The sequence below is a fragment of the Oncorhynchus keta genome, chromosome 3 (genome assembly GCF_023373465.1).
Source record: "Oncorhynchus keta strain PuntledgeMale-10-30-2019 chromosome 3, Oket_V2, whole genome shotgun sequence".
In the NCBI taxonomy this organism is placed as follows: Eukaryota; Metazoa; Chordata; class Actinopteri; order Salmoniformes; family Salmonidae; genus Oncorhynchus; species Oncorhynchus keta.
Window position 1 is genome coordinate 20,745,724 of NC_068423.1, and position 24,934 is coordinate 20,770,657.

The window sequence follows — 24,934 nt, forward strand, 5'->3', positions numbered from 1 at the left end:
AATCGGCGGTACCGACTTCAGACGAGTCCCATGGGGCTTGTGGGAGTCGAAAAGAGAAATGGAGAACGCCACCGTGTTTGTGACAGTCTCATTTTTCCATTGAGTGGTCATATTAGTTCGGAGGCTATTGACATTTTCGTGAGAAGACCAATTTTCAAGATGTCTCACGGTCTTACAAACACTGCGGGTGCTTGGCCACCTTCCACCCCAGATCAGAAGGCCAACAAAGGCGGATGCGGTGGATTGAGCTGCAGCCCACTCAGTCTAGTTTAAAAACAGACGGGTTTTGATAGGTATTTTGATAGGTATTTGATAGGTATTTTTTTTAATGTTACTTAGATTGACGCACAGTTACGTCAAGGATAGTTTTATTTTATTTATTAAGGATCCGCATTAGCTGCTGCCAAGGCTCTTCCTACGGTCCAAACAAGACTAAGACAACTAGGCCTACATAAAAGAAAGTACATTACACAACACATTGTTACACCACTACTCTACTAACACAGACACTACATGACCAAAAGTACGTGGACACCTGCTCGTGGAACATCTCTTTCCAAAATAATGGGCATTAAAATGGAGTTGGTCCCCACTTGCTGCTATAACAGCAGTGGGGACCAGCCTTCTGGGAAGGGTTTCCACTAGATGTTGGAACATTGCTGCGGGGATTTGCTTCCATTCCGCCACAAGGGCATTAGTGTGGTCGGGCACTGATGGTGGGCGATTAGGCCTGGCTCGCAGTCGGCATTCCAATTCATCCTAAGGTGTTCGATGGGGTTGAAGTCAGGGCTGTGAACAGGCCAGTCAAGTTCTTCCAAACCAATCTCGACAAACCATTTTGTTGTATGGACCTTGCTTTGTGCATGGCATGGGGGCATTGTCATTTTGAAACAGGAAAGGGTCTTTCCCAAACTGTTGCCACAAAGTTGGAAGCACAGAAGCGTCTAGAATGTCATTGTATGCTGTAGCTTTAAGATTTCCCTTCACTGGAACTAAGGCCCGAACCATGGAAAACAGCCCCAGACCATTATTCCTCCAGGTAGGCATCTGCCAAATCCAGATTAGTCCGTCGGACTGCCAGATGGAGATGCGTGATTCATGACTCCAGAGAACATGTTTTCACTGCTTCAGAGTCCAATGGCAGCGAGTTTTACACCACTCCAGCTGATGCTTGGCATTGCGCATGGTGATCTTAGGCTTGTGTGCGGCTGCGCGTTGCTTCCAGAGACCGTTTGGAACTTGGTAGTGAGTGGTGGAACTGAGGAGAGACTATTTTTATGTGCTACGCACTTCAGCCCTCGGCAGTCCTACTCTGTGAGCTTTTGTGGCCTACTACTCTGTGGCTGAGCTGTTGTTGCTCCTAGACCTCTCCACTTCGCAATAACAGCCCTTACAGTTAACTGTGGCATCTCTAGCAGGGCAGAGATTTGAAGAACTGACTTGTTGTTAAAGGTGGCATGCTATGACGGTGCCATGTTGAAAGTTACTGAGCGCTGCAGTAAGGCCATGCTACTGTCAACGTTTGTCTATGGAGATTGCATGGCTCTGTGCTCGATTTTATACACATGTCATCAACGGGTGTAGCTGAAATAGCTGAATCCACTAATATGAACGGGTTACAAAATTCTCAAGTACATGTAGTGTATCTACAATACAAAATGTATAATTCCACAATAAAACAATACTACAACATTACAGTATACATCTGTGTAGTGTGCATGTTTTAGCCTGTGTGTGTGTGTCTCTCTTCACAATCCGCATTGTTCCATAAGGTGTCGTTTCATCTGTTTTTTTATTGGATTTTACTGCTTGCTTGAGGTATTTAACGTTGAATCGAGTTCCATGTAGTCATGGCTCTATGTATGGCATTTTCCACAGTCTTTTCTGGAATAGGGGACAGTTACGAGACCCCTTGTGGCATGGCTTGTGGTGTATGCACGGGTGTCTAAACTATGTGCTGGTCGTTTGAACAGACAGCTCAGCGCTTTCAGCATGTCAATACTTCTCACAAAAGCAAGTAGTGATGCAGTTCATCTCTCCTCTACTTTGAGCCAGGAGAGGTTAGCATGCATGTTATTGATTTTAGCTCTCCGTGTACATTTAAGTGCCAGACGTGCTGCTCTGTTCTGGTCCAACTGTAAGTCTCTTCTTTGTGGCACTTGACCATATGACAAAGTACAATAAAGAAAGGGCCTGTACAACTTGTTTTGTTGATAGCGATGTCAAGAAAGGCAGAGCAGCGCTTGATTACGGGCATAGTTATATAGGTCACTCACACACCGACTGGTGCATAAGGGGGACAAACAAAGGCTCTCCACTTCTCTCCACTCTCCACTTGTCTGTCTCTTGCCATATTCTCCACCACTCTGCTGAGACTGTTGGAGCTTTTAGTCTCGATGGTTCTCATGTTGTTTTGGGCCTCTGCAAAAGGTGATTTTAAATGTATCTTTTCCATGAGAGGACGTAATCACAGTGGGGGATACTTGACCTGGGGAAAAGGTTATTGGGGTTCATGCATGTTTTGGGGTTGTCGCTGAATGCTGAACCCTGAGAGGAACCCTCATTATCATCCCTCATCCTGTAAAGGAGATTTGCAGCACTGACCAGCCTGCATTGTGTTATGTAGTTAGAAAATAAGATGGCACTACCTAACCAGCCAGTTTATATGCAGCTTACTGTTAGCTCATTGCTCCAGAGAAAATAGCTATCAGTAGCTAAATTAGCTAATGTAAAATAATAGCTCACCAGCAAATTAGTGTAGCTTATATTCAAGGTGTTCTCAGGTACTTTTGTATATATTTTTAGCCAGCAGTACAAAACTGGTCCCTAAAAATGTCACTTATGTGCAGATATGTGTACCGTGTCAGCACTCTCTCTCACTCGTCAGTGGGTGCTAGCTGTCACTCATATTGCGAGGGGCTGAAGCTCATTCGTTGAACCCAAATGAATGTAAGCTTCCAGAAAAAAAAAGCTTCCAAAGATTCCAGAAAAAAAAGTTGCTTTCAAACTTGGGATTTCGTGGCTAATTGATGTGAAACAGTAATTAGATGCAATGTTACCTATTTTAAGCTACCAAGAAGGCAACATAAAACAATATTATTTAGAATTTGATTGGCTGACGGGAACCAATGGGCGGATTTGGGTCGAGCCCCGATTCAATGTATGCTCCTTGGAGAAGGGTGTAATAGCAGACCGCAATTAGGGGTATTTTCTGATATCAGCCTTTCTTAATGTCAAGTTACACCTATTGATGCTCGTCATTGGTCCATGGCCGTTTTTTTCTCGTCAGGGACAGCAGTTGTTGACAACTGTATAATTGTAGCTCAGCTTAACCCTAACCCTTTTCCTAACCTTAAAACCTGCCACGCTAATTTACTTAACCTGCTATGCAAACAAAACATCTTTGTAGAAAACCATCAGTCTCATAACACAGAAACTGACCAATGCCTGGTACCAATGTGCGTATCCTGATGTCAAGGAACGCCCACATCAAGAAAGGCCCTGAACAGCGGTCTGCAATTACACCTTATTGGCTCCTTGCACTGGCCTTGGAAGTCACATGTTTGTTTGTGAAGCTATAGGTTGGATATGTAATATTCGTCTTTGTAGAGAGAAGTTTCTTATCTTAATATCCACGCCTTATATCATTTGTGGCAGCAGCTGGTGAACAGAACTTTTAACAGAAATTACGAACTTTGTGTTCCATTTTGCAACATTAGCTAGCCAGCTAGTTTATAGGAACTGTGAAGCTAACAACCAGCCCGGCATTAATGCTAGCTAGTCAAGACCAACAGCACATCTAACAAACAGACTATACAGCTATAAGTGAGTAGGATAACAACCAGAATATACAACTATAAATGAGTGGAATAACATTCAGACTATATGATAAAAAGTTTGAGGAATTTATTGGATAGCAGATTCCAAATAAATCACTTCTCGAACGCAGCATGTGGGGGATGTTTTACTGCCAATGGGACCTACCGAGAGGCACGTGAGGTGACGTCAGAGAGCCTATTGCTGCTGAATCCCATGTGAGTACTGACCATGTGAGTTCTGACCATGTGAGTTCTGACCATGTGAGTTCTGACCATGTGAGTACTGACCATGTGAGTTCTGACCATGTGAGTACTGACCATGTGAGTTCTGACCATGTGAGTACTGACCATGTGTGTACTGACCATGTGAGTTCTGTAAAAGTGTATTTAAAAAAAAATGGAAATTGTTAGTATTCCTATTCAAAATGTGCTTGAATGAAATGGATAGCATCAACAGATTGTTCATTTATGAAGTTGCTGTCTAAGTTATGTTATAATAGCAAAGAAAGCCAACTCCTCTGCAATGTAGTTGTTTGTACAGCCCATACACAATTACAAGTCTGTTCAGTGCGCTCTATCATCAGTGTTTACCATAGTATCCCCCTGATAACACCATAGTATCCCCCTGATACCACCATAGTATCCCCCCGATACCACCATAGTATCCCCCCGATACCACCATAGTATCCCCCGATACCAGCATAGTATCCCCCGATACCAGCATAGTATCCCCGATACCAGCATAGTATCCTGACCATGGTGGTTCTGACCATGTGGTATCGGGGATACTGACTGGTATCCCCATGATACCACCATAGTATCCCCCCGATACCAGCATAGTATCCCCCCGATACCACCATAGTATCCCCCGATACCACCATAGTATCCCCCGATTCCACCATAGTATCCCCCGATACCACCATAGTATCCCCCGATACCAGCATAGTATCCCCCGATACCAGCATAGTATCCCCGATACCAGCATAGTATCCCCCGATACCAGCATAGTATCCCCCCGATACCACCATAGTATCCCCCCGATACCAGCATAGTATCCCCCGATACCAGCATAGTATCCCCCCGATACCACCATAGTATCCCCCGATACCAGCATAGTATCCCCGATACCACCATAGTATCCCCGATACCACCATAGTATCCCCCGATACCAGCATAGTATCCCCCGATACCACCATAGTATCCCCCGATACCACCATAGTATCCCCCGATACCACCATAGTATCCCCCGATACCAGCATAGTATCCCCCGATACCACCATAGTATCCCCCCGATACCACCATAGTATCCCCCCGATACCAGCATAGTATCCCCCGATACCACCATAGTATCCCCCGATACCAGCATAGTATCCCCCCGATACCAGCATAGTATCCCCGATACCACCATAGTATCCCCCGATACCACCATAGTATCCCCCGATACCACCATAGTATCCCCCGATACCACCATAGTATCCCCCGATACCACCATAGTATCCCCCCGATACCAGCATAGTATCCCCCGATACCACCATAGTATCCCCCCGATACCACCATAGTATCCCCCCGATACCAGCATAGTATCCCCCCGATACCACCATAGTATCCCCCCGATACCAGCATAGTATCCCCCCGATACCAGCATAGTATCCCCCCGATACCACCATAGTATCCCCCCGATACCACCATAGTATCCCCCGATACCAGCATAGTATCCCCTGATACCACCATAGTATCCCCCGATACCAGCATAGTATCCCCCCGATACCAGCATAGTATCCCCCTGATACCACCATAGTATCCCCCGATACCACCATAGTATCCCCCGATACCAGCATAGTATCCCCCGATACCAGCATAGTATCCCCCGATACCACCATAGTATCCCCCGATACCACCATAGTATCCCCCGATACCAGCATAGTATCCCCCGATACCACCATAGTATCCCCGATACCACCATAGTATCCCCCGATACCACCATAGTATCCCCCGATACCAGCATAGTATCCCCCGATACCACCATAGTATCCCCCGATACCACCATAGTATCCCCGATACCACCATAGTATCCCCCGATACCAGCATAGTATCCCCCGATACCACCATAGTATCCCCCGATACCACCATAGTATCCCCCGATACCAGCATAGTATCCCCCGATACCACCATAGTATCCCCCGATACCACCATAGTATCCCCCGATACCAGCATAGTATCCCCCGATACCACCATAGTATCCCCCGATACCACCATAGTATCCCCCGATACCAGCATAGTATCCCCCGATACCACCATAGTATCCCCGATACCACCATAGTATCCCCGATACCACCATAGTATCCCCTGATACCACCATAGTATCCCCCGATACCACCATAGTATCCCCCGATACCACCATAGTATCCCCCGATACCACCATAGTATCCCCCGATACCAGCATAGTATCCCCCGATACCACCATAGTATCCCCCGATACCACCATAGTATCCCCCGATACCAGCATAGTATCCCCGATACCACCATAGTATCCCCCGATACCACCATAGTATCCCCCGATACCAGCATAGTATCCCCCCAGCATAGTATCCCCGATACCACCATAGTATCCCCCGATACCACCATAGTATCCCCGATACCACCATAGTATCCCCCGATACCACCATAGTATCCCCCGATACCACCATAGTATCCCCGATACCAGCATAGTATCCCCCGATACCAGCATAGTATCCCCCGATACCACCATAGTATCCCCCGATACCACCATAGTATCCCCCGATACCACCATAGTATCCCCCGATACCACCATAGTATCCCCCGATACCAGCATAGTATCCCCCGATACCACCATAGTATCCCCCGATACCACCATAGTATCCCCCCGATACCACCATAGTATCCCCCGATACCACCATAGTATCCCCCGATACCAGCATAGTATCCCCCGATACCAGCATAGTATCCCCCGATACCACCATAGTATCCCCCGATACCACCATAGTATCCCCCGATACCACCATAGTATCCCCCGATACCAGCATAGTATCCCCCGATACCAGCATAGTATCCCCCGATACCAGCATAGTATCCCCCGATACCACCATAGTATCCCCCGATACCAGCATAGTATCCCCCGATACCAGCATAGTATCCCCGATACCACCATAGTATCCCCCGATACCAGCATAGTATCCCCCGATACCACCATAGTATCCCCCGATACCAGCATAGTATCCCCCGATACCACCATAGTATCCCCCGATACCAGCATAGTATCCCCCGATACCACCATAGTATCCCCCGATACCACCATAGTATCCCCGATACCAGCATAGTATCCCCCGATACCACCATAGTATCCCCCGATACCACCATAGTATCCCCGATACCACCATAGTATCCCCCGATACCAGCATAGTATCCCCCGATACCACCATAGTATCCCCCGATACCACCATAGTATCCCCCGATACCAGCATAGTATCCCCCGATACCACCATAGTATCCCCCGATACCAGCATAGTATCCCCCGATACCACCATAGTATCCCCCGATACCAGCATAGTATCCCCCGATACCACCATAGTATCCCCCGATACCACCATAGTATCCCCCGATACCAGCATAGTATCCCCCGATACCACCATAGTATCCCCCGATACCAGCATAGTATCCCCGATACCACCATAGTATCCCCCGATACCACCATAGTATCCCCCGATACCACCATAGTATCCCCCGATACCAGCATAGTATCCCCCGATACCACCATAGTATCCCCCGATACCACCATAGTATCCCCCGATACCAGCATAGTATCCCCCGATACCACCATAGTATCCCCCGATACCACCATAGTATCCCCCGATACCAGCATAGTATCCCCCCGATACCACCATAGTATCCCCGATACCACCATAGTATCCCCGATACCACCATAGTATCCCCCGATACCAGCATAGTATCCCCCGATACCACCATAGTATCCCCCGATACCACCATAGTATCCCCCGATACCACCATAGTATCCCCCGATACCACCATAGTATCCCCCGATACCACCATAGTATCCCCCGATACCAGCATAGTATCCCCCCGATACCACCATAGTATCCCCCCGATACCACCATAGTATCCCCCCGATACCACCATAGTATCCCCCGATACCAGCATAGTATCCCCCCGATACCACCATAGTATCCCCCCGATACCACCATAGTATCCCCCCGATACCAGCATAGTATCCCCCCGATACCACCATAGTATCCCCCCGATACCACCATAGTATCCCCCGATACCACCATAGTATCCCCCAATACCAGCATAGTATCCCCCGATACCACCATAGTATCCCCGATACCACCATAGTATCCCCGATACCACCATAGTATCCCCCGATACCAGCATAGTATCCCCCGATACCACCATAGTATCCCCCGATACCACCATAGTATCCCCCGATACCAGCATAGTATCCCCCGATACCACCATAGTATCCCCCGATACCAGCATAGTATCCCCCACCATAGTATCCCCCGATACCAGCATAGTATCCCCGATACCAGCATAGTATCCCCCGATACCACCATAGTATCCCCCGATACCACCATAGTATCCCCCGATACCAGCATAGTATCCCCCGATACCAGCATAGTATCCATACCATAGTATCCCCCGATACCACCATAGTATCCCCGATACCAGCATAGTATCCCCCGATACCACCATAGTATCCCCCGATACCACCATAGTATCCCCCGATACCACCATAGTATCCCCCGATACCAGCATAGTATCCCCCGATACCACCATAGTATCCCCCGATACCACCATAGTATCCCCCATACCACCATAGTATCCCCCGATACCAGCATAGTATCCCCGATACCACCATAGTATCCCCCGATACCACCATAGTATCCCCCGATACCACCATAGTATCCCCCGATACCACCATAGTATCCCCCGATACCAGCATAGTATCCCCGATACCACCATAGTATCCCCCGATACCACCATAGTATCCCCCGATACCAGCATAGTATCCCCCCCGATACCACCATAGTATCCCCCGATACCACCATAGTATCCCCCCGATACCAGCATAGTATCCCCCCGATACCAGCATAGTATCCCCCCGATACCAGCATAGTATCCCCCCGATACCACCATAGTATCCCCCCGATACCACCATAGTATCCCCCCGATACCACCATAGTATCCCCCGATACCAGCATAGTATCCCCGATACCACCATAGTATCCCCCCGATACCACCATAGTATCCCCCGATACCAGCATAGTATCCCCCCGATACCACCATAGTATCCCCCCGATACCACCATAGTATCCCCCCGATACCACCATAGTATCCCCCGATACCACCATAGTATCCCCCCGATACCACCATAGTATCCCCCCGATACCACCATAGTATCCCCCCGATAACACCATAGTATCCCCCGATACCACCATAGTATCCCCCCGATACCACCATAGTATCCCCCGATACCACCATAGTATCCCCGATACCAGCATAGTATCCCCCCGATACCACCATAGTATCCCCCCGATAACACCATAGTATCCCCCCGATACCACCATAGTATCCCCCGATACCACCATAGTATCCCCCGATACCACCATAGTATCCCCCGATACCAGCATAGTATCCCCCCGATACCACCATAGTATCCCCCCGATACCACCATAGTATCCCCCCGATAACACCATAGTATCCCCCGATACCACCATAGTATCCCCGATACCACCATAGTATCCCCCGATACCAGCATAGTATCCCCCGATACCACCATAGTATCCCCCGATACCACCATAGTATCCCCCGATACCAGCATAGTATCCCCGATACCAGCATAGTATCCCCCGATACCAGCATAGTATCCCCCGATACCACCATAGTATCCCCGATACCACCATAGTATCCCCCGATACCAGCATAGTATCCCCCGATACCACCATAGTATCCCCCGATACCACCATAGTATCCCCCGATACCAGCATAGTATCCCCCGATACCAGCATAGTATCCCCCGATACCAGCATAGTATCCCCGATACCACCATAGTATCCCCCGATACCACCATAGTATCCCCCGATACCAGCATAGTATCCCCGATACCAGCATAGTATCCCCCGATACCACCATAGTATCCCCCGATACCACCATAGTATCCCCCGATACCAGCATAGTATCCCCCGATACCAGCATAGTATCCCCCGATACCACCATAGTATCCCCCGATACCACCATAGTATCCCCGATACCAGCATAGTATCCCCCGATACCACCATAGTATCCCCCGATACCACCATAGTATCCCCCGATACCACCATAGTATCCCCCCGATACCACCATAGTATCCCCCAATAACACCATAGTATCCCCCGATACCACCATAGTATCCCCCCGATACCAGCATAGTATCCCCCCGATACCAGCATAGTATCCCCCGATACCAGCATAGTATCCCCCCGATACCACCATAGTATCCCCCCGATACCACCATAGTATCCCCCCGATACCACCATAGTATCCCCCCGATACCAGCATAGTATCCCCCCGATACCAGCATAGTATCCCCCGATACCAGCATAGTATCCCCCGATACCACCATAGTATCCCCCCGATACCACCATAGTATCCCCCGATACCAGCATAGTATCCCCGATACCACCATAGTATCCCCCGATACCAGCATAGTATCCCCCGATACCACCATAGTATCCCCCGATACCAGCATAGTATCCCCCACCATAGTATCCCCCGATACCACCATAGTATCCCCCGATACCACCATAGTATCCCCCGATACCACCATAGTATCCCCCGATACCAGCATAGTATCCCCGATACCACCATAGTATCCCCCGATACCACCATAGTATCCCCGATACCAGCATAGTATCCCCCGATACCAGCATAGTATCCCCCGATACCAGCATAGTATCCCCCGATACCACCATAGTATCCCCGATACCACCATAGTATCCCCCGATACCAGCATAGTATCCCCCGATACCACCATAGTATCCCCCGATACCAGCATAGTATCCCCCGATACCACCATAGTATCCCCCGATACCAGCATAGTATCCCCCGATACCACCATAGTATCCCCCGATACCACCATAGTATCCCCCGATACCACCATAGTATCGCCCCGATACCAGCATAGTATCCCCCGATACCACCATAGTATCCCCCGATACCAGCATAGTATCCCCCGATACCACCATAGTATCCCCCCGATACCAGCATAGTATCCCCCGATACCACCATAGTATCCCCCCGATACCACCATAGTATCCCCCGATACATTACAACTTGTTTTTGTAAGAAATGTTGACAAGCTGAATACACCAAGCTATCTGATGTATTGTTGCCTCTACCTTCTTGCCCTTTGTGATGTTGTCTGTGCTCAATAATGTTTGTACCATGTTTTGGGCTGCTACAATGGTGTGCTGCTACAATGGTGTGCTGCTACCATGTTGTCTTGCTACCATCTTGTTGTCATGTGTTTCTGCCTTGCTGGGTTGTTGTCTTAGGTCTCTCTTTATGTAGTGTTGTGTTATCTCTCTTGTCGTGATGTGTGTTGCTACCATGTTGTCTTGCTACCATGGGAGTTTTAATTGTTTTATTTATTTTAAATCCAAGCCCCTGTCCCCGCTGGAGGCCTTCTGCCTTTTGGTAGGCCGTCATTGTAAATAACACATTAACTGACTTGCCTTTTTAAATAAAGGTGAGATAAAATAAAATATCTGTTTAAACTACTAGCACACAACTCGGAAACCTATGCATACCCCCAAGACATGCCACCAGAGATCTCTTCATAATGGGGCAGCAGGAAGCCTAGTGGTTAGAGTGTTGGACTTGTAACCAAACGCTTGCAAGATTGAATCCCTGAGCTGACAAGGTACAAATCTGTCATTCTACCCCTGAACGAGGCAGTTAAGCCACTGTTCCTAGGCCATCATTGAAAATAAGAATTTGTTCTTTTAACTGACTCGTCTAGTTAAATAAAGGTAAAATATATATTTTTTAAATCCCCAAATCCAGAACAGACTATAGGAGGTGCACAGTACTACAGAGAGCCATGGCTACATGGAACTCTATTCCACATCAGGTAACTGATGCAAGCAGTAGTAAAAAATAAATGAATGATAATACATCTTAGTGGCGACTGTGAAGAAACACACCCGCAGGTAAAGACACACGCATTGTTGTATCATGTATTATACATTTTGTATTGTTGATATGTAGTGGTGTAATAATGTTAAAAAATGTACTGTTTTATCTTTTGTTTTGTGATGTGATGTAAGTGCCTTAATGTGTTTGGACCCCAGGAAGAGCATCTCCAGCCTTGGCAACAGCTAATGGGGATCCCTGAGAAATACAATACCCATGCATTCTTGTATTCACTGTATGACTGTGTACATTGTGTGTATGATAGCAGCCATCTACATTACATGCCTGGTAGTAGATTCAAATGTTTCTGAGATACTGTACACATCGCTCTCCTCCTCTGCTGGTTCAATATGTACATTTCCCCACTCGACTCTCCCACTTCACTGTAAACTAGATTAAAGTTCCCCTATACTGCTGAGGAATTACCCCAGTTCATCGCTATTTTACAAGCAAGTCAACATTTATTGGGATGCATCTTTTCCTGGAGGCAGCGCTGAGCGATTTCCACTAGACGGGCGAGCTGCAAAGTAAAGATTTGCTTAGGCCTATGTAGTAAAAATGTATGAAAACACAAATGTGCATTTTGGTCTTAATTTAAGGTTAGGATTAGGCAGAAGATTAGCAGTGTGGTTAAAGTTAGGGATAGATTCAGAGAACGCCCCATAATAATTCCTGGAACGGAGTAAATGGAAAGGCATCCAGGAGGCTGAAGAAATTTGGTTTGTCACCAAAAACACTCACAAACTTTGACAGATGCACAATCGAGAGCATCCTGTCGGGCTGTATCACCAGCTGGTACGGCAACTGCTCCGCCCACAACCGTAAGGCTCTCCAGAGGGTAATGAGGTCTGCACAACACATCACTGGGGGCAAACTACCTGCCCTCCAGGACACCTACACCACCCGATGTCACAGGAAGGCCATAAAGATCATCAAGGACAACAACCACCCGAGCCACTGCCTGTTCACCCCGCTATCATCCAGAAGGCGAGGTCAGTACAGGTGCATCAAAGCTGGGACCGAGAGACTGAAAAACAGCTTCTATCTCAAGGCCATCAGACTGTTAACAGCCACCACTAACATTGTGTGGCTGCTGCCCAAATCTCTAGCCACTTAATAATAAAAAAATGGATGTAATAAATGCATCACTAGTCACTTTAAAAAATGCCACTTTATATAATGTTTACATACCCTACATTACTCATCTCATATGTATATACTGTACTCTATACCATCTACTGCATCTTGCCTATGCCGTTCGGCCATCACTCATCCATATATTTATATATACTTATATGTATACTTATATGAATATACTTATTCATTCCTTTACACTTGTGTGTATAAGGTATTTGTTGTGAAATTGTTAGATTACTTGGTAGATATTACTGCATGGTCGGAACTAGAAGCACAAGCATTTCGCTACACTCGCATTAACATCTGCTAACCATGTGTATGTGACCAATACAATTTGATTTGATTGGATTTTGCATGGAAACCATGATGTATTTGATACCATTCCATATCTACTCCGGTCCAGCCATTACCATGAGCCTGTCCTCCCCAATTAAGGTGCCACCAACCTCCTGTGGTTAGGTTTAAAATCCGATTGTATTACTTTGTGGCTGTGCCAGCTAGACTACCCTGAGTTGCCTCCAGTACATGAGTCATCTCAATAAATGCCAACCTGCATTTAACATGGCAGCAGTTGAACGATCTTGCTCGCTCCTCCGAGATACAGGGTAAATTTATCAAGTGAATATAGACATCCCTAGCATGCAGGGGAGCGACACGGTTACGGTTGCTGACACATTCAATCACATCGCTGGAATAAGCCCCTATCTCTATTTTTCTTCATCACTCGGATGCAAATAAAAGACATCAATCAAGCAGTATGACTGCCCTCAGCAGATAACTAACTGTTAGCATAACGATTGCCTTGCAGACGCAACTCACGCTGTGGTCATGTTCAGGGGCTCACAGTTGGTTAACCAGCTGGACAGTTTTGTCTGGCCAGTGTGTGTGCATTTGTGTGTGTGTACATAACGATATGCACGTGTTAAATCTCTGTTGTATCCACAAAAAAAACTGCAGTATTGACAAATTAAACCTAGCAAGTCCAACCTGACGACTAAATCACTAGATCCATGCAAAAACACACCTCTAAAAAGAAAAATAGGCTAACTAAAAAACATCAGCTACTCAATCATAACCCTCCCGCCCTCCCTCAGCTCTTGCTCCAGGCTCTCTCTTATCCCTTAACATTATTAGTGAGTTTACAGGGCGAGAAGTTTCTTTGTGCTCTCTATCTCTCTGGGAAATCTCAGAGGGACCAATCAGTGCCCAGATAATCCCACAGTCTAATATGAGCTCCTGTCTTCTCTCTGACAGTCTACCTCTCCTCCTCGCCCACAATCTGCAATTCAAAGCATTTAGAGGGATGGAAAATCCTTAATACCGACAGTGTTTTTTGTTTTCTGAGATGAGATATTCCCATCTCTGCCTCACGATATTACTCTTTTATGGATCTCTCTCTCTCTCCCCTCTTTCTCTCTGCATAGTTTTGTCTTCTAATGCTTTTGTGCAACAGTATTACATTATCTTCCCTTTCCTCTGGAGTCAAGTGACAACCAATGAGTAGCAACTACACAAAAACAAGATACAGTAGCTCCTACATGTTAATGTAAACACACTGTGATAATCTACCATGAATCATTTATAGTGCATTCGGAAAAATTGTAGAAACATCTCAAGGATGATCAATGGAAAACAGGATGCACCTGAACTTAAGTTTGAGTCTTCTATTGAAGGGTCTGAATACTTATGTAAATGTGATATGTTTAAAAAAAAATGTTTTATACATTTGCAAAAATGTATAAAAACAGTTTTTGCTCCATCATCATAGGGTATTGTGTGTAGATTGATGAAGGGAAAAAACGATTTCATCCATTTTAGTAGAAGGCTGTAACTTATCAAAATGTGGAAAAAGTCAAGGGGTCTGAATACTTTCTGTATGCACTGTATGTGTAATTTAATGGGGAATCCCTCTAATGCAGGCCTGGTCAATTATTTTCCATGGAGGGCCACATTAGAATATATATTTTCCATCGCGAGCTAGAATCATATTACAGGATTATACATCATGTGTATGGCCGTGTTGACAGATATATCTACTGTAAATCACGTCCAGATATGCTACTTATTTTAAATGTTTAACATGCACAGAAATAAACCACATCCATGTTCTCCTTTTGGTAGGTATTTTCAATATCAAACATGCTATGAACTACACGGAGGGAAAAGTACACTGTGCATCCAGCACCACGGACAGAACTCTTGTTAACGGGTATGCACAAAATCTCAAGAAAGAGGAAGAGGTCAATATTACATTTAAACTACTCAATCGGTGTGAGGAGTGAAGTCTCTGATGGGCATTGACTAGAGCAGTGAAGTAAGGTATAGTTTCTGACGTCGCTATGCTCAGGATTGCTGAGAGGTGAAAGTCAGTAAGAAATTATCTGTGGCTTGACTTGTCAAATTTCATCACTGAAAATGTCTGTTAACAATACATAGGTTGACAAAAAAATTGTACACACATCTTCTGAGCATGACTCCTAATATTAGGAAAAGTTTGTGAATCGAGAGATGCAAAGAACCCTGTCAATGATTTTGTTTTGAATAGTTCTCCAATCACTGCATCCGACTGAAGATCGAAAAGCTCAAGTTGCAGGTCCGTAGGAGCGTTATCCACATTGCAGGTGAAGGGAGAGGAAACCAACAGCATGTCATTTTCCAACACTTTGAAATCCTCAAAACGACGAGAAAACTCACAGTTCAATGCACACAGCAGCCATGTGTACTTCTCCCACTGGTCATCTGATAGGGAACAGACTAGTAGTGTCAGAAGGTGGGTGGGATTGGCTTCTACTTGGCAGGTCAGGGGGAGTCATTTTCAGCTTGAAGGATTTGACAAGGCTGAGCTTCTGATGTGCAAAAAGGCCCTTCCCTTGTAGTTTGGAATTCAGTTCATTCATGAGGGCCATGATGTCCACGGTGAAGGCAAAATCAGCCAACCATTCTTTATCTTGCAGTTGAGGAAAATCCACATATTTTCCTTTCATATGCAAAAACTCAGCAATCTCTGACTTCAGGTCCCACTTTTATGCACCTTCCGCCAAACTCAGCCATCTCATGTTTGTGAGGTAGGGGAGATCTGTATGACCTGACTCTGTCTCTTCCTACAGTGAGACACACTGCCTGTGGTTTAAAGATTTAGCTTTTGTGAAGTTTACCACTTTAGTGACTGTCTCCACAACATGACTCATTTCCAGAACACATTTCCAGAATACCTCCTTATGAATAATGCAACGCCGGAAAATCATTTTCTGATCTGGGTTCAGGTCAGCAACTTGATCTTATATCCTTTTCAAAAGGCCAATGTTTTTTCCTGTCAAGTTTGGGCACCCATCAGTGGTCCCAATGGATAACTTTTCAAAACTCAGTCCCAGCTTTGCCACACACTTATTAACCTCCTACAATACGTCTTTCCCTGTGGTTGTGCTCTTCATTGACTGCACTGAAGCAAGGTCCTCTGTAATTTCAAAGAAAGTCTGGGGTTATGCCTCGTAAGAATATCAACAACTGCGCCGTGTCATGTGCATCACTGTTCTCATCCAGGCTCTCATCACTGCTCTCATCCAGGCTCTCATCACTGTTCTCATCCAGGCTCTCATCACTGTTCTCATCCAGGCTCTCATCACTGCTCTCATCCAGGCTCTCATCACTGCTCTCATCCAGGCTCTCATCACTGTTCTCATCCAGGCTCTCATCACTGTTCTCATCCAGGCTCTCATCACTGCTCTCATCCAGGCTCTCATCACTGCTCTCATCCAGGCTCTCATCACTGCTCTCATCCAGGCTCTCATCACTGCTCTCATCCAGGCTCTCATCACTGCTCTCATCCAGGCTCTCATCACTGCTCTCATCCAGGCTCTCATCACTGCTCTCATCCAGGCTCTCATCACTGCTCTCATCCAGGCTCTCATCACTGCTCTCATCCAGGCTCTCATCACTGCTCTCATCCAGGCTCTCATCACTGCTCTCATCCAGGCTCTCATCACTGCTCTCATCCAGGCTCTCATCACTGCTCTCATCCAGGCTCTCATCACTGCTCTCATCCAGGCTCTCAGCACTGCTCTCATACCTTGTCTTTCAACTGTTCTCTGTGATGTCCTCAACACGCCGTGTCACTGTTCATCTTGACAGGGAAACATTTTGAAACAGCTCTTTCTTGTCGGGGCAAAGTATTGCTGCAGAGTCAATTAAACATTCTTTAATGAATTCGCCCTCAGCGAATGGCTTGCAATGTTTATCAATTTTGTGGGACAGTACATAGCTAGCTCTTGCAATTCCATCTCTTATTGAATGCAGTTTTGTGAAAAGTCCTTGCTGCTTTTGCAGCTGAGAAAGCAACTCTTTCGATAAATTTGCCTTCTGCTCAGAAGACATATTCCTATATTTCTCCGCATGCTTCGTCTGGAAGTGTCAGGACAAGTTGTAGTCTTTCAAGACAGAGCTTACATCTTTGCATACTAGCACACAGCTATCCCTGATACAGTTGCAGTTGGAAGTTTACATACACCTTAGCCAAATACATTTAAACTCAGTCTTTCACCATTCCTGACATTTAATCCTCATATAAAATCCCTGTCTTAGGCCAGATAGGATCACCACTTTATTTTTTAAGAACGTGAAATGTCAGAATAATAATAATTCCTTTTAATGTCAGAATAATTGTATTTCTTTCATCACATTCCCAGTGGGTCAGAAGTTTACATACACTTAATTAGCATTTGTTTAACTTGGGTCAAGTGTTTCGGGTACCCTTCCACAAGCTTCCCACAATACGTTGGGTGAGTTTTGGCCAATTCCTCCTGACAGAGCTGGTGTAACGGAGTCAGGTTTGTAGGCCTCCTTCCTCGCAAACACTTTTTCAGTTCTGCCCACAAATTTTCTACCTATAGGATTGAGGTCAGGACTTTATAATGGCCACTCCAATACCTTGACTTTGTTGTCCTTAAGCTATTTTGCAACAACTTTGGAAGTATGCTTAGGGTCATTGTTCATTTGAAGACCCATTTGCGACCAAGCTTCCTGACTGATGTCTTGAGATGTTACTTCAATATATCCACATAATTTCCCTTCCTCATGTTACCATCTATTTTGTGAAGTGCACCAGTCCCTCCTTCAACAAAGCAACCCCACAACATGATGCTGCCAGCCCCGTGCTTCACGGTTGGGATGGTGATCTTCGGATGGAAAGCATCCCGCATATTTTTCAAAACATAACGATGGTCTTATGGCCAAACAGTTCTATTTTTGTTTCATCAGACCAGAGGACATTTCTCCAAAAAGTACGATCTTTGTCACCATGTGCATTTGCAAACCATAGTCTGTCATTTTTATGGTGGTTTTGGAGCAGTGGCTTCTTCCTTGCTTAGTGGCCTTTCAGGTTATGTCGATATATGACTCGTTGTACTGTGAATGTAGATACTTTTGTACCAGTTTCCTCCAGCATTTTCACAATGTCCTTTGCTGTTGTTCCTGGAATGATTTGCACATTTTGCACCAATGTACGTTCATCTCTAGGAAACAGAATGCGTCTCCTTCCAGAGCGGTATGACGGCTGTGAGGTCCTGGTGTTTATACTTGCCTACAATTGTTTGTACAGATGAACGTGATACCTTCAGGCGTTTGGAAATTGCTCCCACGGATGAACCAGACTTGTGGAGGTCTACAATTTTTTTTCTGAGGTATTGGCTGGTTTCTTTAGATATTCCCATGATGTCAAGCAAAGAGGCACAAAGTTTGAAGGTAGGCCTTGAAATACATCCACACGTCTATGTAAACTTCTGACCCACTGGAATTGTGATAGAGTGAAATAATTTGTCTGTAAACAATTGTTGGAAAAATGACTTGTGTCATACACAAAGTAGATGTCCTAACCGACTTCCCAAAACTATAGTTTGTTAACAAGACATTTGTGGAGTGGTTGAAAATCAAGTTTTAATGACTCCAACCTAAGTGTATGTAAACTTCCGACTTCATCTGTACCTCAAAAAATACATATGTCCAATGTCCACTCTTGCTGGATCACCCTACAATGACACAAATATAAATTTTCACAAAGTTTGCTGCTTCAGTGTCTTTAGATATTTTTGGCAGATGTTACTATGGAATACTGAAGTATAATTACACGCATTTCATAAGTGTGAAAGGCTTTTATTGACAATTACATGAAGTTGATGCAAAGAGTCAATATTTGCAGTGTTGAACCTTCTTTTTCAAGACCTCTGCAATCCGCCCTGACATGCTGTCAATTAACTTCTGGGCCACATCCTGACTGATGGCAGCCCCTTCTTGCATAATCAATGCTTGGAGTTGGTCAGAATTTGTGGGGTTTTGTTTGTCCACAAGTTCAGCTGGTCCTTTTGTGGCAGGGCTGAAATGCAGTGAAATGTTTTGGGGGGATTCAGTTAATTTGAAATTCATCTGATCACTCTTCATACCATTCTGGAGTATATGCAAATTGCCATCATACAAACTGAGGCAGCAGACTTTGTGAAAATGTATATTTGTGTCATTCTGTCAGGACCCGGTTACGAACCCAGGTCTCCGGAGTGAGAAAAAGTCACTTAACCAACTGAGCCACGAATAGTCGGCAGAACCCAGAAGATGAGGCAGACACAGCAGTACTTGAGACGGTGTATTTAATGAAGTAAAAAGTGAAGTTCTTCAGGAAAACATGTAACTCCACAACCTCAAAAGGAATTCCACAAGAACAAAGGTAATCCTCCAAGACAAAAAGGTAAATCCACAAGGTGGAAGGAATAGCACAAAAAGCCTCAAAAGATACTCAAAAACAAACAAGAACAAAAAACAGAATTCCACAAGAGAGTCCACCGGGATCAACAAGAGTTCACAGAGTACTAGGGCTGGGTGCTAACATACAAACACAGAGCAAAGAACAGAGGAAAACAATGGGTTTAAATACAATCAGGGGAAACGAGGCACAGGTGCAAATAATAATGGGGATCAAGGGAAAACAAAAGGTCAAAAGGCACAATGGGGGCATCTAGTGACCAAAAACCGGAACAACCCTGGCCAAATCCTGACACATTCTCAAAACTTTTGGCCAAAACTGTATACTGTACTTTCCTTTTCTTTGAAATCTTTGAAAAACACATTTCTGCGCAATTTCTAGCTAGCTACTATTTGTAACTGTGACATGTGTGTCAGCCTGTCAGTCACTGTCTGTCCTCGTGCATTTGTTATTTATACAAGACTTCAAAATAAATGTCCCAGAAACAGTGATGGTTAAATCATTACACAAAGGCAAGTATTCATTTGGCTTTTAATTTGAATAACAAATACGTTTTTCAAAACTTTACTATCGCAAATTGTTAATGTGATCTGAGCATGATTCCGCGGGCCGTATTGATTCAGGTCTTGGGCCCTGGGTCGGCCTTTACACAGGCCTTCTCTAATGGGTCTCTCGTTGGTGATTGTCCTGTTTAATTCCAAAGTTATTGTGTGTAGAAGCTTTCATCCTCCTCCCTTGTTATTGTCCTGGGAGAGATGGTTGGTCTGGCCGACAGTGGAATGTTATGGGGCTTTTTGGCGCTGAGCATTTTTTCCACTGTGGTTCTAGAACTCAAAGGTTCTGGACCATTCTACTATGGCTAGCTGGGCAACACTTTCTGTAAGCCTATGTGATTGGGATGCCCGCAGAGGCACTTTGCCACCTGCCAATAGCAACACTGCATGCACAATCTAATCTGCACGCTTTAGGCTGAGACAAAAAAAACACACTTGCTCATGGTCGACAGGTAGCCTAGTGGTATAGAGTGCTGGGCCAGTTACTGAAAAGGCTGCTGATTTGAATTCCTGAGCGGACTAGATGAAACATCTGTTGATGTAGTGTTGAGCAAGGCACTTAACCCTAATTGCTTCTGTAAGTTGCTCTGTATAAGAGTGTCTGTTTTATTACTTAAATCACTTCTAAAGACAGACTTGCCTGAAGATGACAGTTTATCAAGAGTTTTAACAGACACCCTGGATCAATTTACAGTAGTAAGTGCATACACTTTAATACTTTTATATTTTTCATCCTGGTCCCCAGTGGGAATCGACCCCATAACCCTGGCATTGCAAGCACCGTGCTCTACCAACTGAGGGGGATTGTGTGGCCTGGAATAGTGATGCCACCTTGGGTAGCTGTTTTCTACCTCAGGCCAGTAAATATAATTGTTTTTGTCTAGTATAGGGGTATGTAGAGTAGAATGTGTTTTGAATGGGACAGGGAACAAATGCAATGTTTAAAAGAACAATGAAAAAACTACAGACCCCAGCATAGAGACACACCAACCTGAGTCTGAACCACAGAATGAATGTTAACACTAACTGAAACCTACAACCATGCAATGGAGATGTTTATATCAATTGGCCTGTGGTGGAGCTGGCACGGGAACAGGGAAATACATCCTGCTACTGCAGCAGGGATATTACCCATTGTTGGTCTTGAGTAGATGGGATGTAACAGCCAGAACTACAAAATGAGATGCATCTGGAAAAAGTCAGTTGTTTTACCGCTCTCTCGCTCTCTCGCTCTCTCTCTATCGCTCGCTCTCTCGCTCTCAGGGTCTGGGGAAGTAAGCAGGAGTGAATTTACTGAGAATTATGTGAATAAACAAAGTCAAAAGTCAACCAGGCATACCAGGTAAATTATCTATTCTTAATTTTAGGACAATTTAATCCTGTCATAAAAAGAGCCCTGGAGAACTGATGAGGGGAGAGAACATTTTTAATGTTTGAGGGAGAGACAGCAGCTACAGACGCTTGTCGTCTAGCACATGGTTTCCCATTCTCAAATAACCAACTCATCATCAAACTTGGATTAGTTGATTAGTTAAAGTTGCTGTGTAGTGCTAGGGGGGCAAGACTGAGTTCAGGAAACCCTGGTCTTGGAAATATTGAGAATAATTCAGTTAGTGACCAATTTAGAATGGGATGCTTGTTACATCTTAATAAGGCATTGCCATAGCAACAAAAGTTAAAAGTTTTTTTGTAATTAATGTTAGGCAGTTCGGCAGCTCCGCAAGTTATCTACTAAACTTCATAACCTGGAAGTTTCACCCGCCTTTCCGATCTCTGTGGCAAGACTCTCCATTCTCACTGTTGTCTTTAGCTGGCACAAACACGACTTTGAGAAACTGGGCCACACAGCTGATTCAACATGTTCACCAGGGGAGTTGTGATCAGGGCATTGTGTGTAGGATCATTGGCTCCACTTGGGCAGTGATCAACTGACAGACAGACTGCAGTTTCTCCCTGGGCTGTTTAGGTGTTGGACCCGAGACCTCTGAAAGCCAGGAGAGAGGTTCAGTTGCTGGGAGAGGGAGCTTCAGTTTTTGAGCTGTAGATAATCAACAGATGGTTTCTCTATGTGCTGTGCCATCTCATGCCTGTCATGTGCACTGGTTCACACAAAGTCTGCAGGCAACTCGATATCATGTGGCCACAGGTGGGATTATCACATCCCCCTGACTCCACACAAATTCAACAAGAAAGATGACAGAACCACTGGAAGTGTCCTGAGTTGACCTTTGATTACTGTTGTTCACTTCATGTATGAATATACAGTTGAAGTCGGAAGTTTACATACTCCACAAATGTCTTGTTAACAAACTATAGTTTTGGCACAAGTAATTTTTCCAACAATTGTTACCAGGCAGATTATGTCACTTATAATTCACTATATCACAATTCCAGTGGGTCAGAAGTTAACATACACTAAGTTGACTGTGCCTTAAAAACAACTTGGAAAATTCCAGAAAGTGATGTCATGGCTTTAGAAGCTTCTGATAGGCTAATTGACATAATCTGAGTCAATTGGAGGTGTACCTGTGGATGTATTTCAAGGCCTACATTCAAACTTTGTGCCTCTTTGCTTGACATCATGGGGAAATCAAAAGAAATCAGCCAGGACCTCAGAAGAAAAATTGTAGACCTCCACAAGTCTGGTTCATCTTTGGGAGCATTTCCAAACCCCTGAAGGTATCACGTTCATCTGTACAAACAATAATACAGAAGTATAAACACCATGGGACCACACAGCCGTCATATTGCTCAGGAAGGAGACGCGTTCTGGCTCCTAGAGATGAACGTACATTGGTGTGAAACATGCAAATAAATCCCAGAACAACAGCAGAGGACCTTGTGAAGATGCCGGAGGAAACAGGTACAAAAGTGTCTATATCCACAGTAAAACGAGTCCTAAATCGACATAACCTGAAAGGCCGCTCAGCAAGGAAGAAGCCACTGCTCCAAAACCACCATAAAAAAAGCCAGACTATGGTTTGCAACTGCACATGGGGACAAAGATTGTACTTTTTGGAGAAATGTCCTCTGGTATGTTTAAACAAAAAAATAGAATTTTGGCCATATTGACCATTGTTATGTTTGGAGAAAAAAGGGGAGGCTTGCAAGCCGAAGACCAAAATCCCAACCGTGAAGCATGGGGGTGGCAGCATCATGTTGTGTGGGTGCTTTGGTGCAGGAGGGACTGGAGCACTTCACAAATTAATGGCATCATGAGTAAGGAAAATTACGTGGATATAATGAAGCAACATCTCAAGACATCATTTAGTAAGTTTAAGCTTGGTCGCAAATGGGTCTTCCAAATGGACAATGACCCCAAGCATACTTTCAAAGTTGTGGCAACATGGCTTAAGGACAACAAAGTCAAGGTATTGGAGTGGCCCTCACAACGCCCTGACCTCAATCCCATAGAACATTTTTGTGGGCAGAACTGAAAAGTGTGTGCGAGCAAGGAAGCCTACAAACCTGACTCAGTTACACCAGCTCTGTCAGGATGAATGGGTCAAAATCCACCCAACTTATTGTGGGAAGCTTCTGGAAGGCTACCCGAAACGTTTGACCCAAGTTAAACAATTTAAAGGCAATGCTACTAAATACTAATTGAGTGTATGTAAACTTCTGAACCACTGGGAATGTGATGAAAGAAATAAAAGCTACTATTACGCTGACATTTCACATTCTTAAAATAAAGTGGTGATCCTAAATGACCTAAGACAGGGAATTTTTACTTGGATTAAATGGCTGTTTAAACTTCCTGGTAGATACATATACAAGGCCTGCCACAACATGAGCTGTAATAATGTCAGTGTATCTAGCCAAAGACTGTAGGCTTTGATTGCCAGTTTGTCGAAACATTTGAAAAACAAACTACATTTCAGAACCAAATAGGTTAGTGACTTGTCAGTCTTACTTTGGTCTATGAGCCGATACAACGTTAATTTTCTACTGAAACACTCTCTCTGGTAGGACGATAAACGGATTATTTATAACATCATTATATCTAACTCAATGCCTCTGATTGTGTGTGTGTGTGTACAATTCTCCCCCTCCCTACCGAGGGTGTTGAAAAGCAAGGGACTTTTTAAAAATGTTTTTTTTTCCTGCAAACCTCAGCAGCTGTTCCTCCTCTGTCTAATTAAGAAGCATGCTTGGCCTGCCCTTCACCTCGGCTAAGGCAACCAAACAACTTCAGCAGCAATGTATTATTTGCACTATCTAGCAAAGTTATGATAGTTAACTACGTGATCAAATGCTGTAACTTTTGCAGGTATGTTATTTTCTTGTCATTTAGCTGACATTCTTTTCCAGAGAGATTACAGACACAGGCAGATTTTCCACCTGGTCAGTTTGGGGATTCGAACCGGCAACCTTTTGGTTACTAGACATACCCTCTTAACCACTAGTCTACCTGCTGCCATATCTGTGTAAGGCTCTGGTCTATAGAGACCTCATTCACCATGCTACAC

The 24,934-nt window shown here is 44.9% G+C and overlaps 1 pseudogene; it reads right to left on the reverse strand.

Annotated features, from left to right (window-relative positions):
- The window catches only part of LOC127913572 (general transcription factor II-I repeat domain-containing protein 2A-like), a 79,296-nt pseudogene that overhangs the window by 48,562 nt on the left and 5,800 nt on the right, over positions 1–24,934 (reverse strand).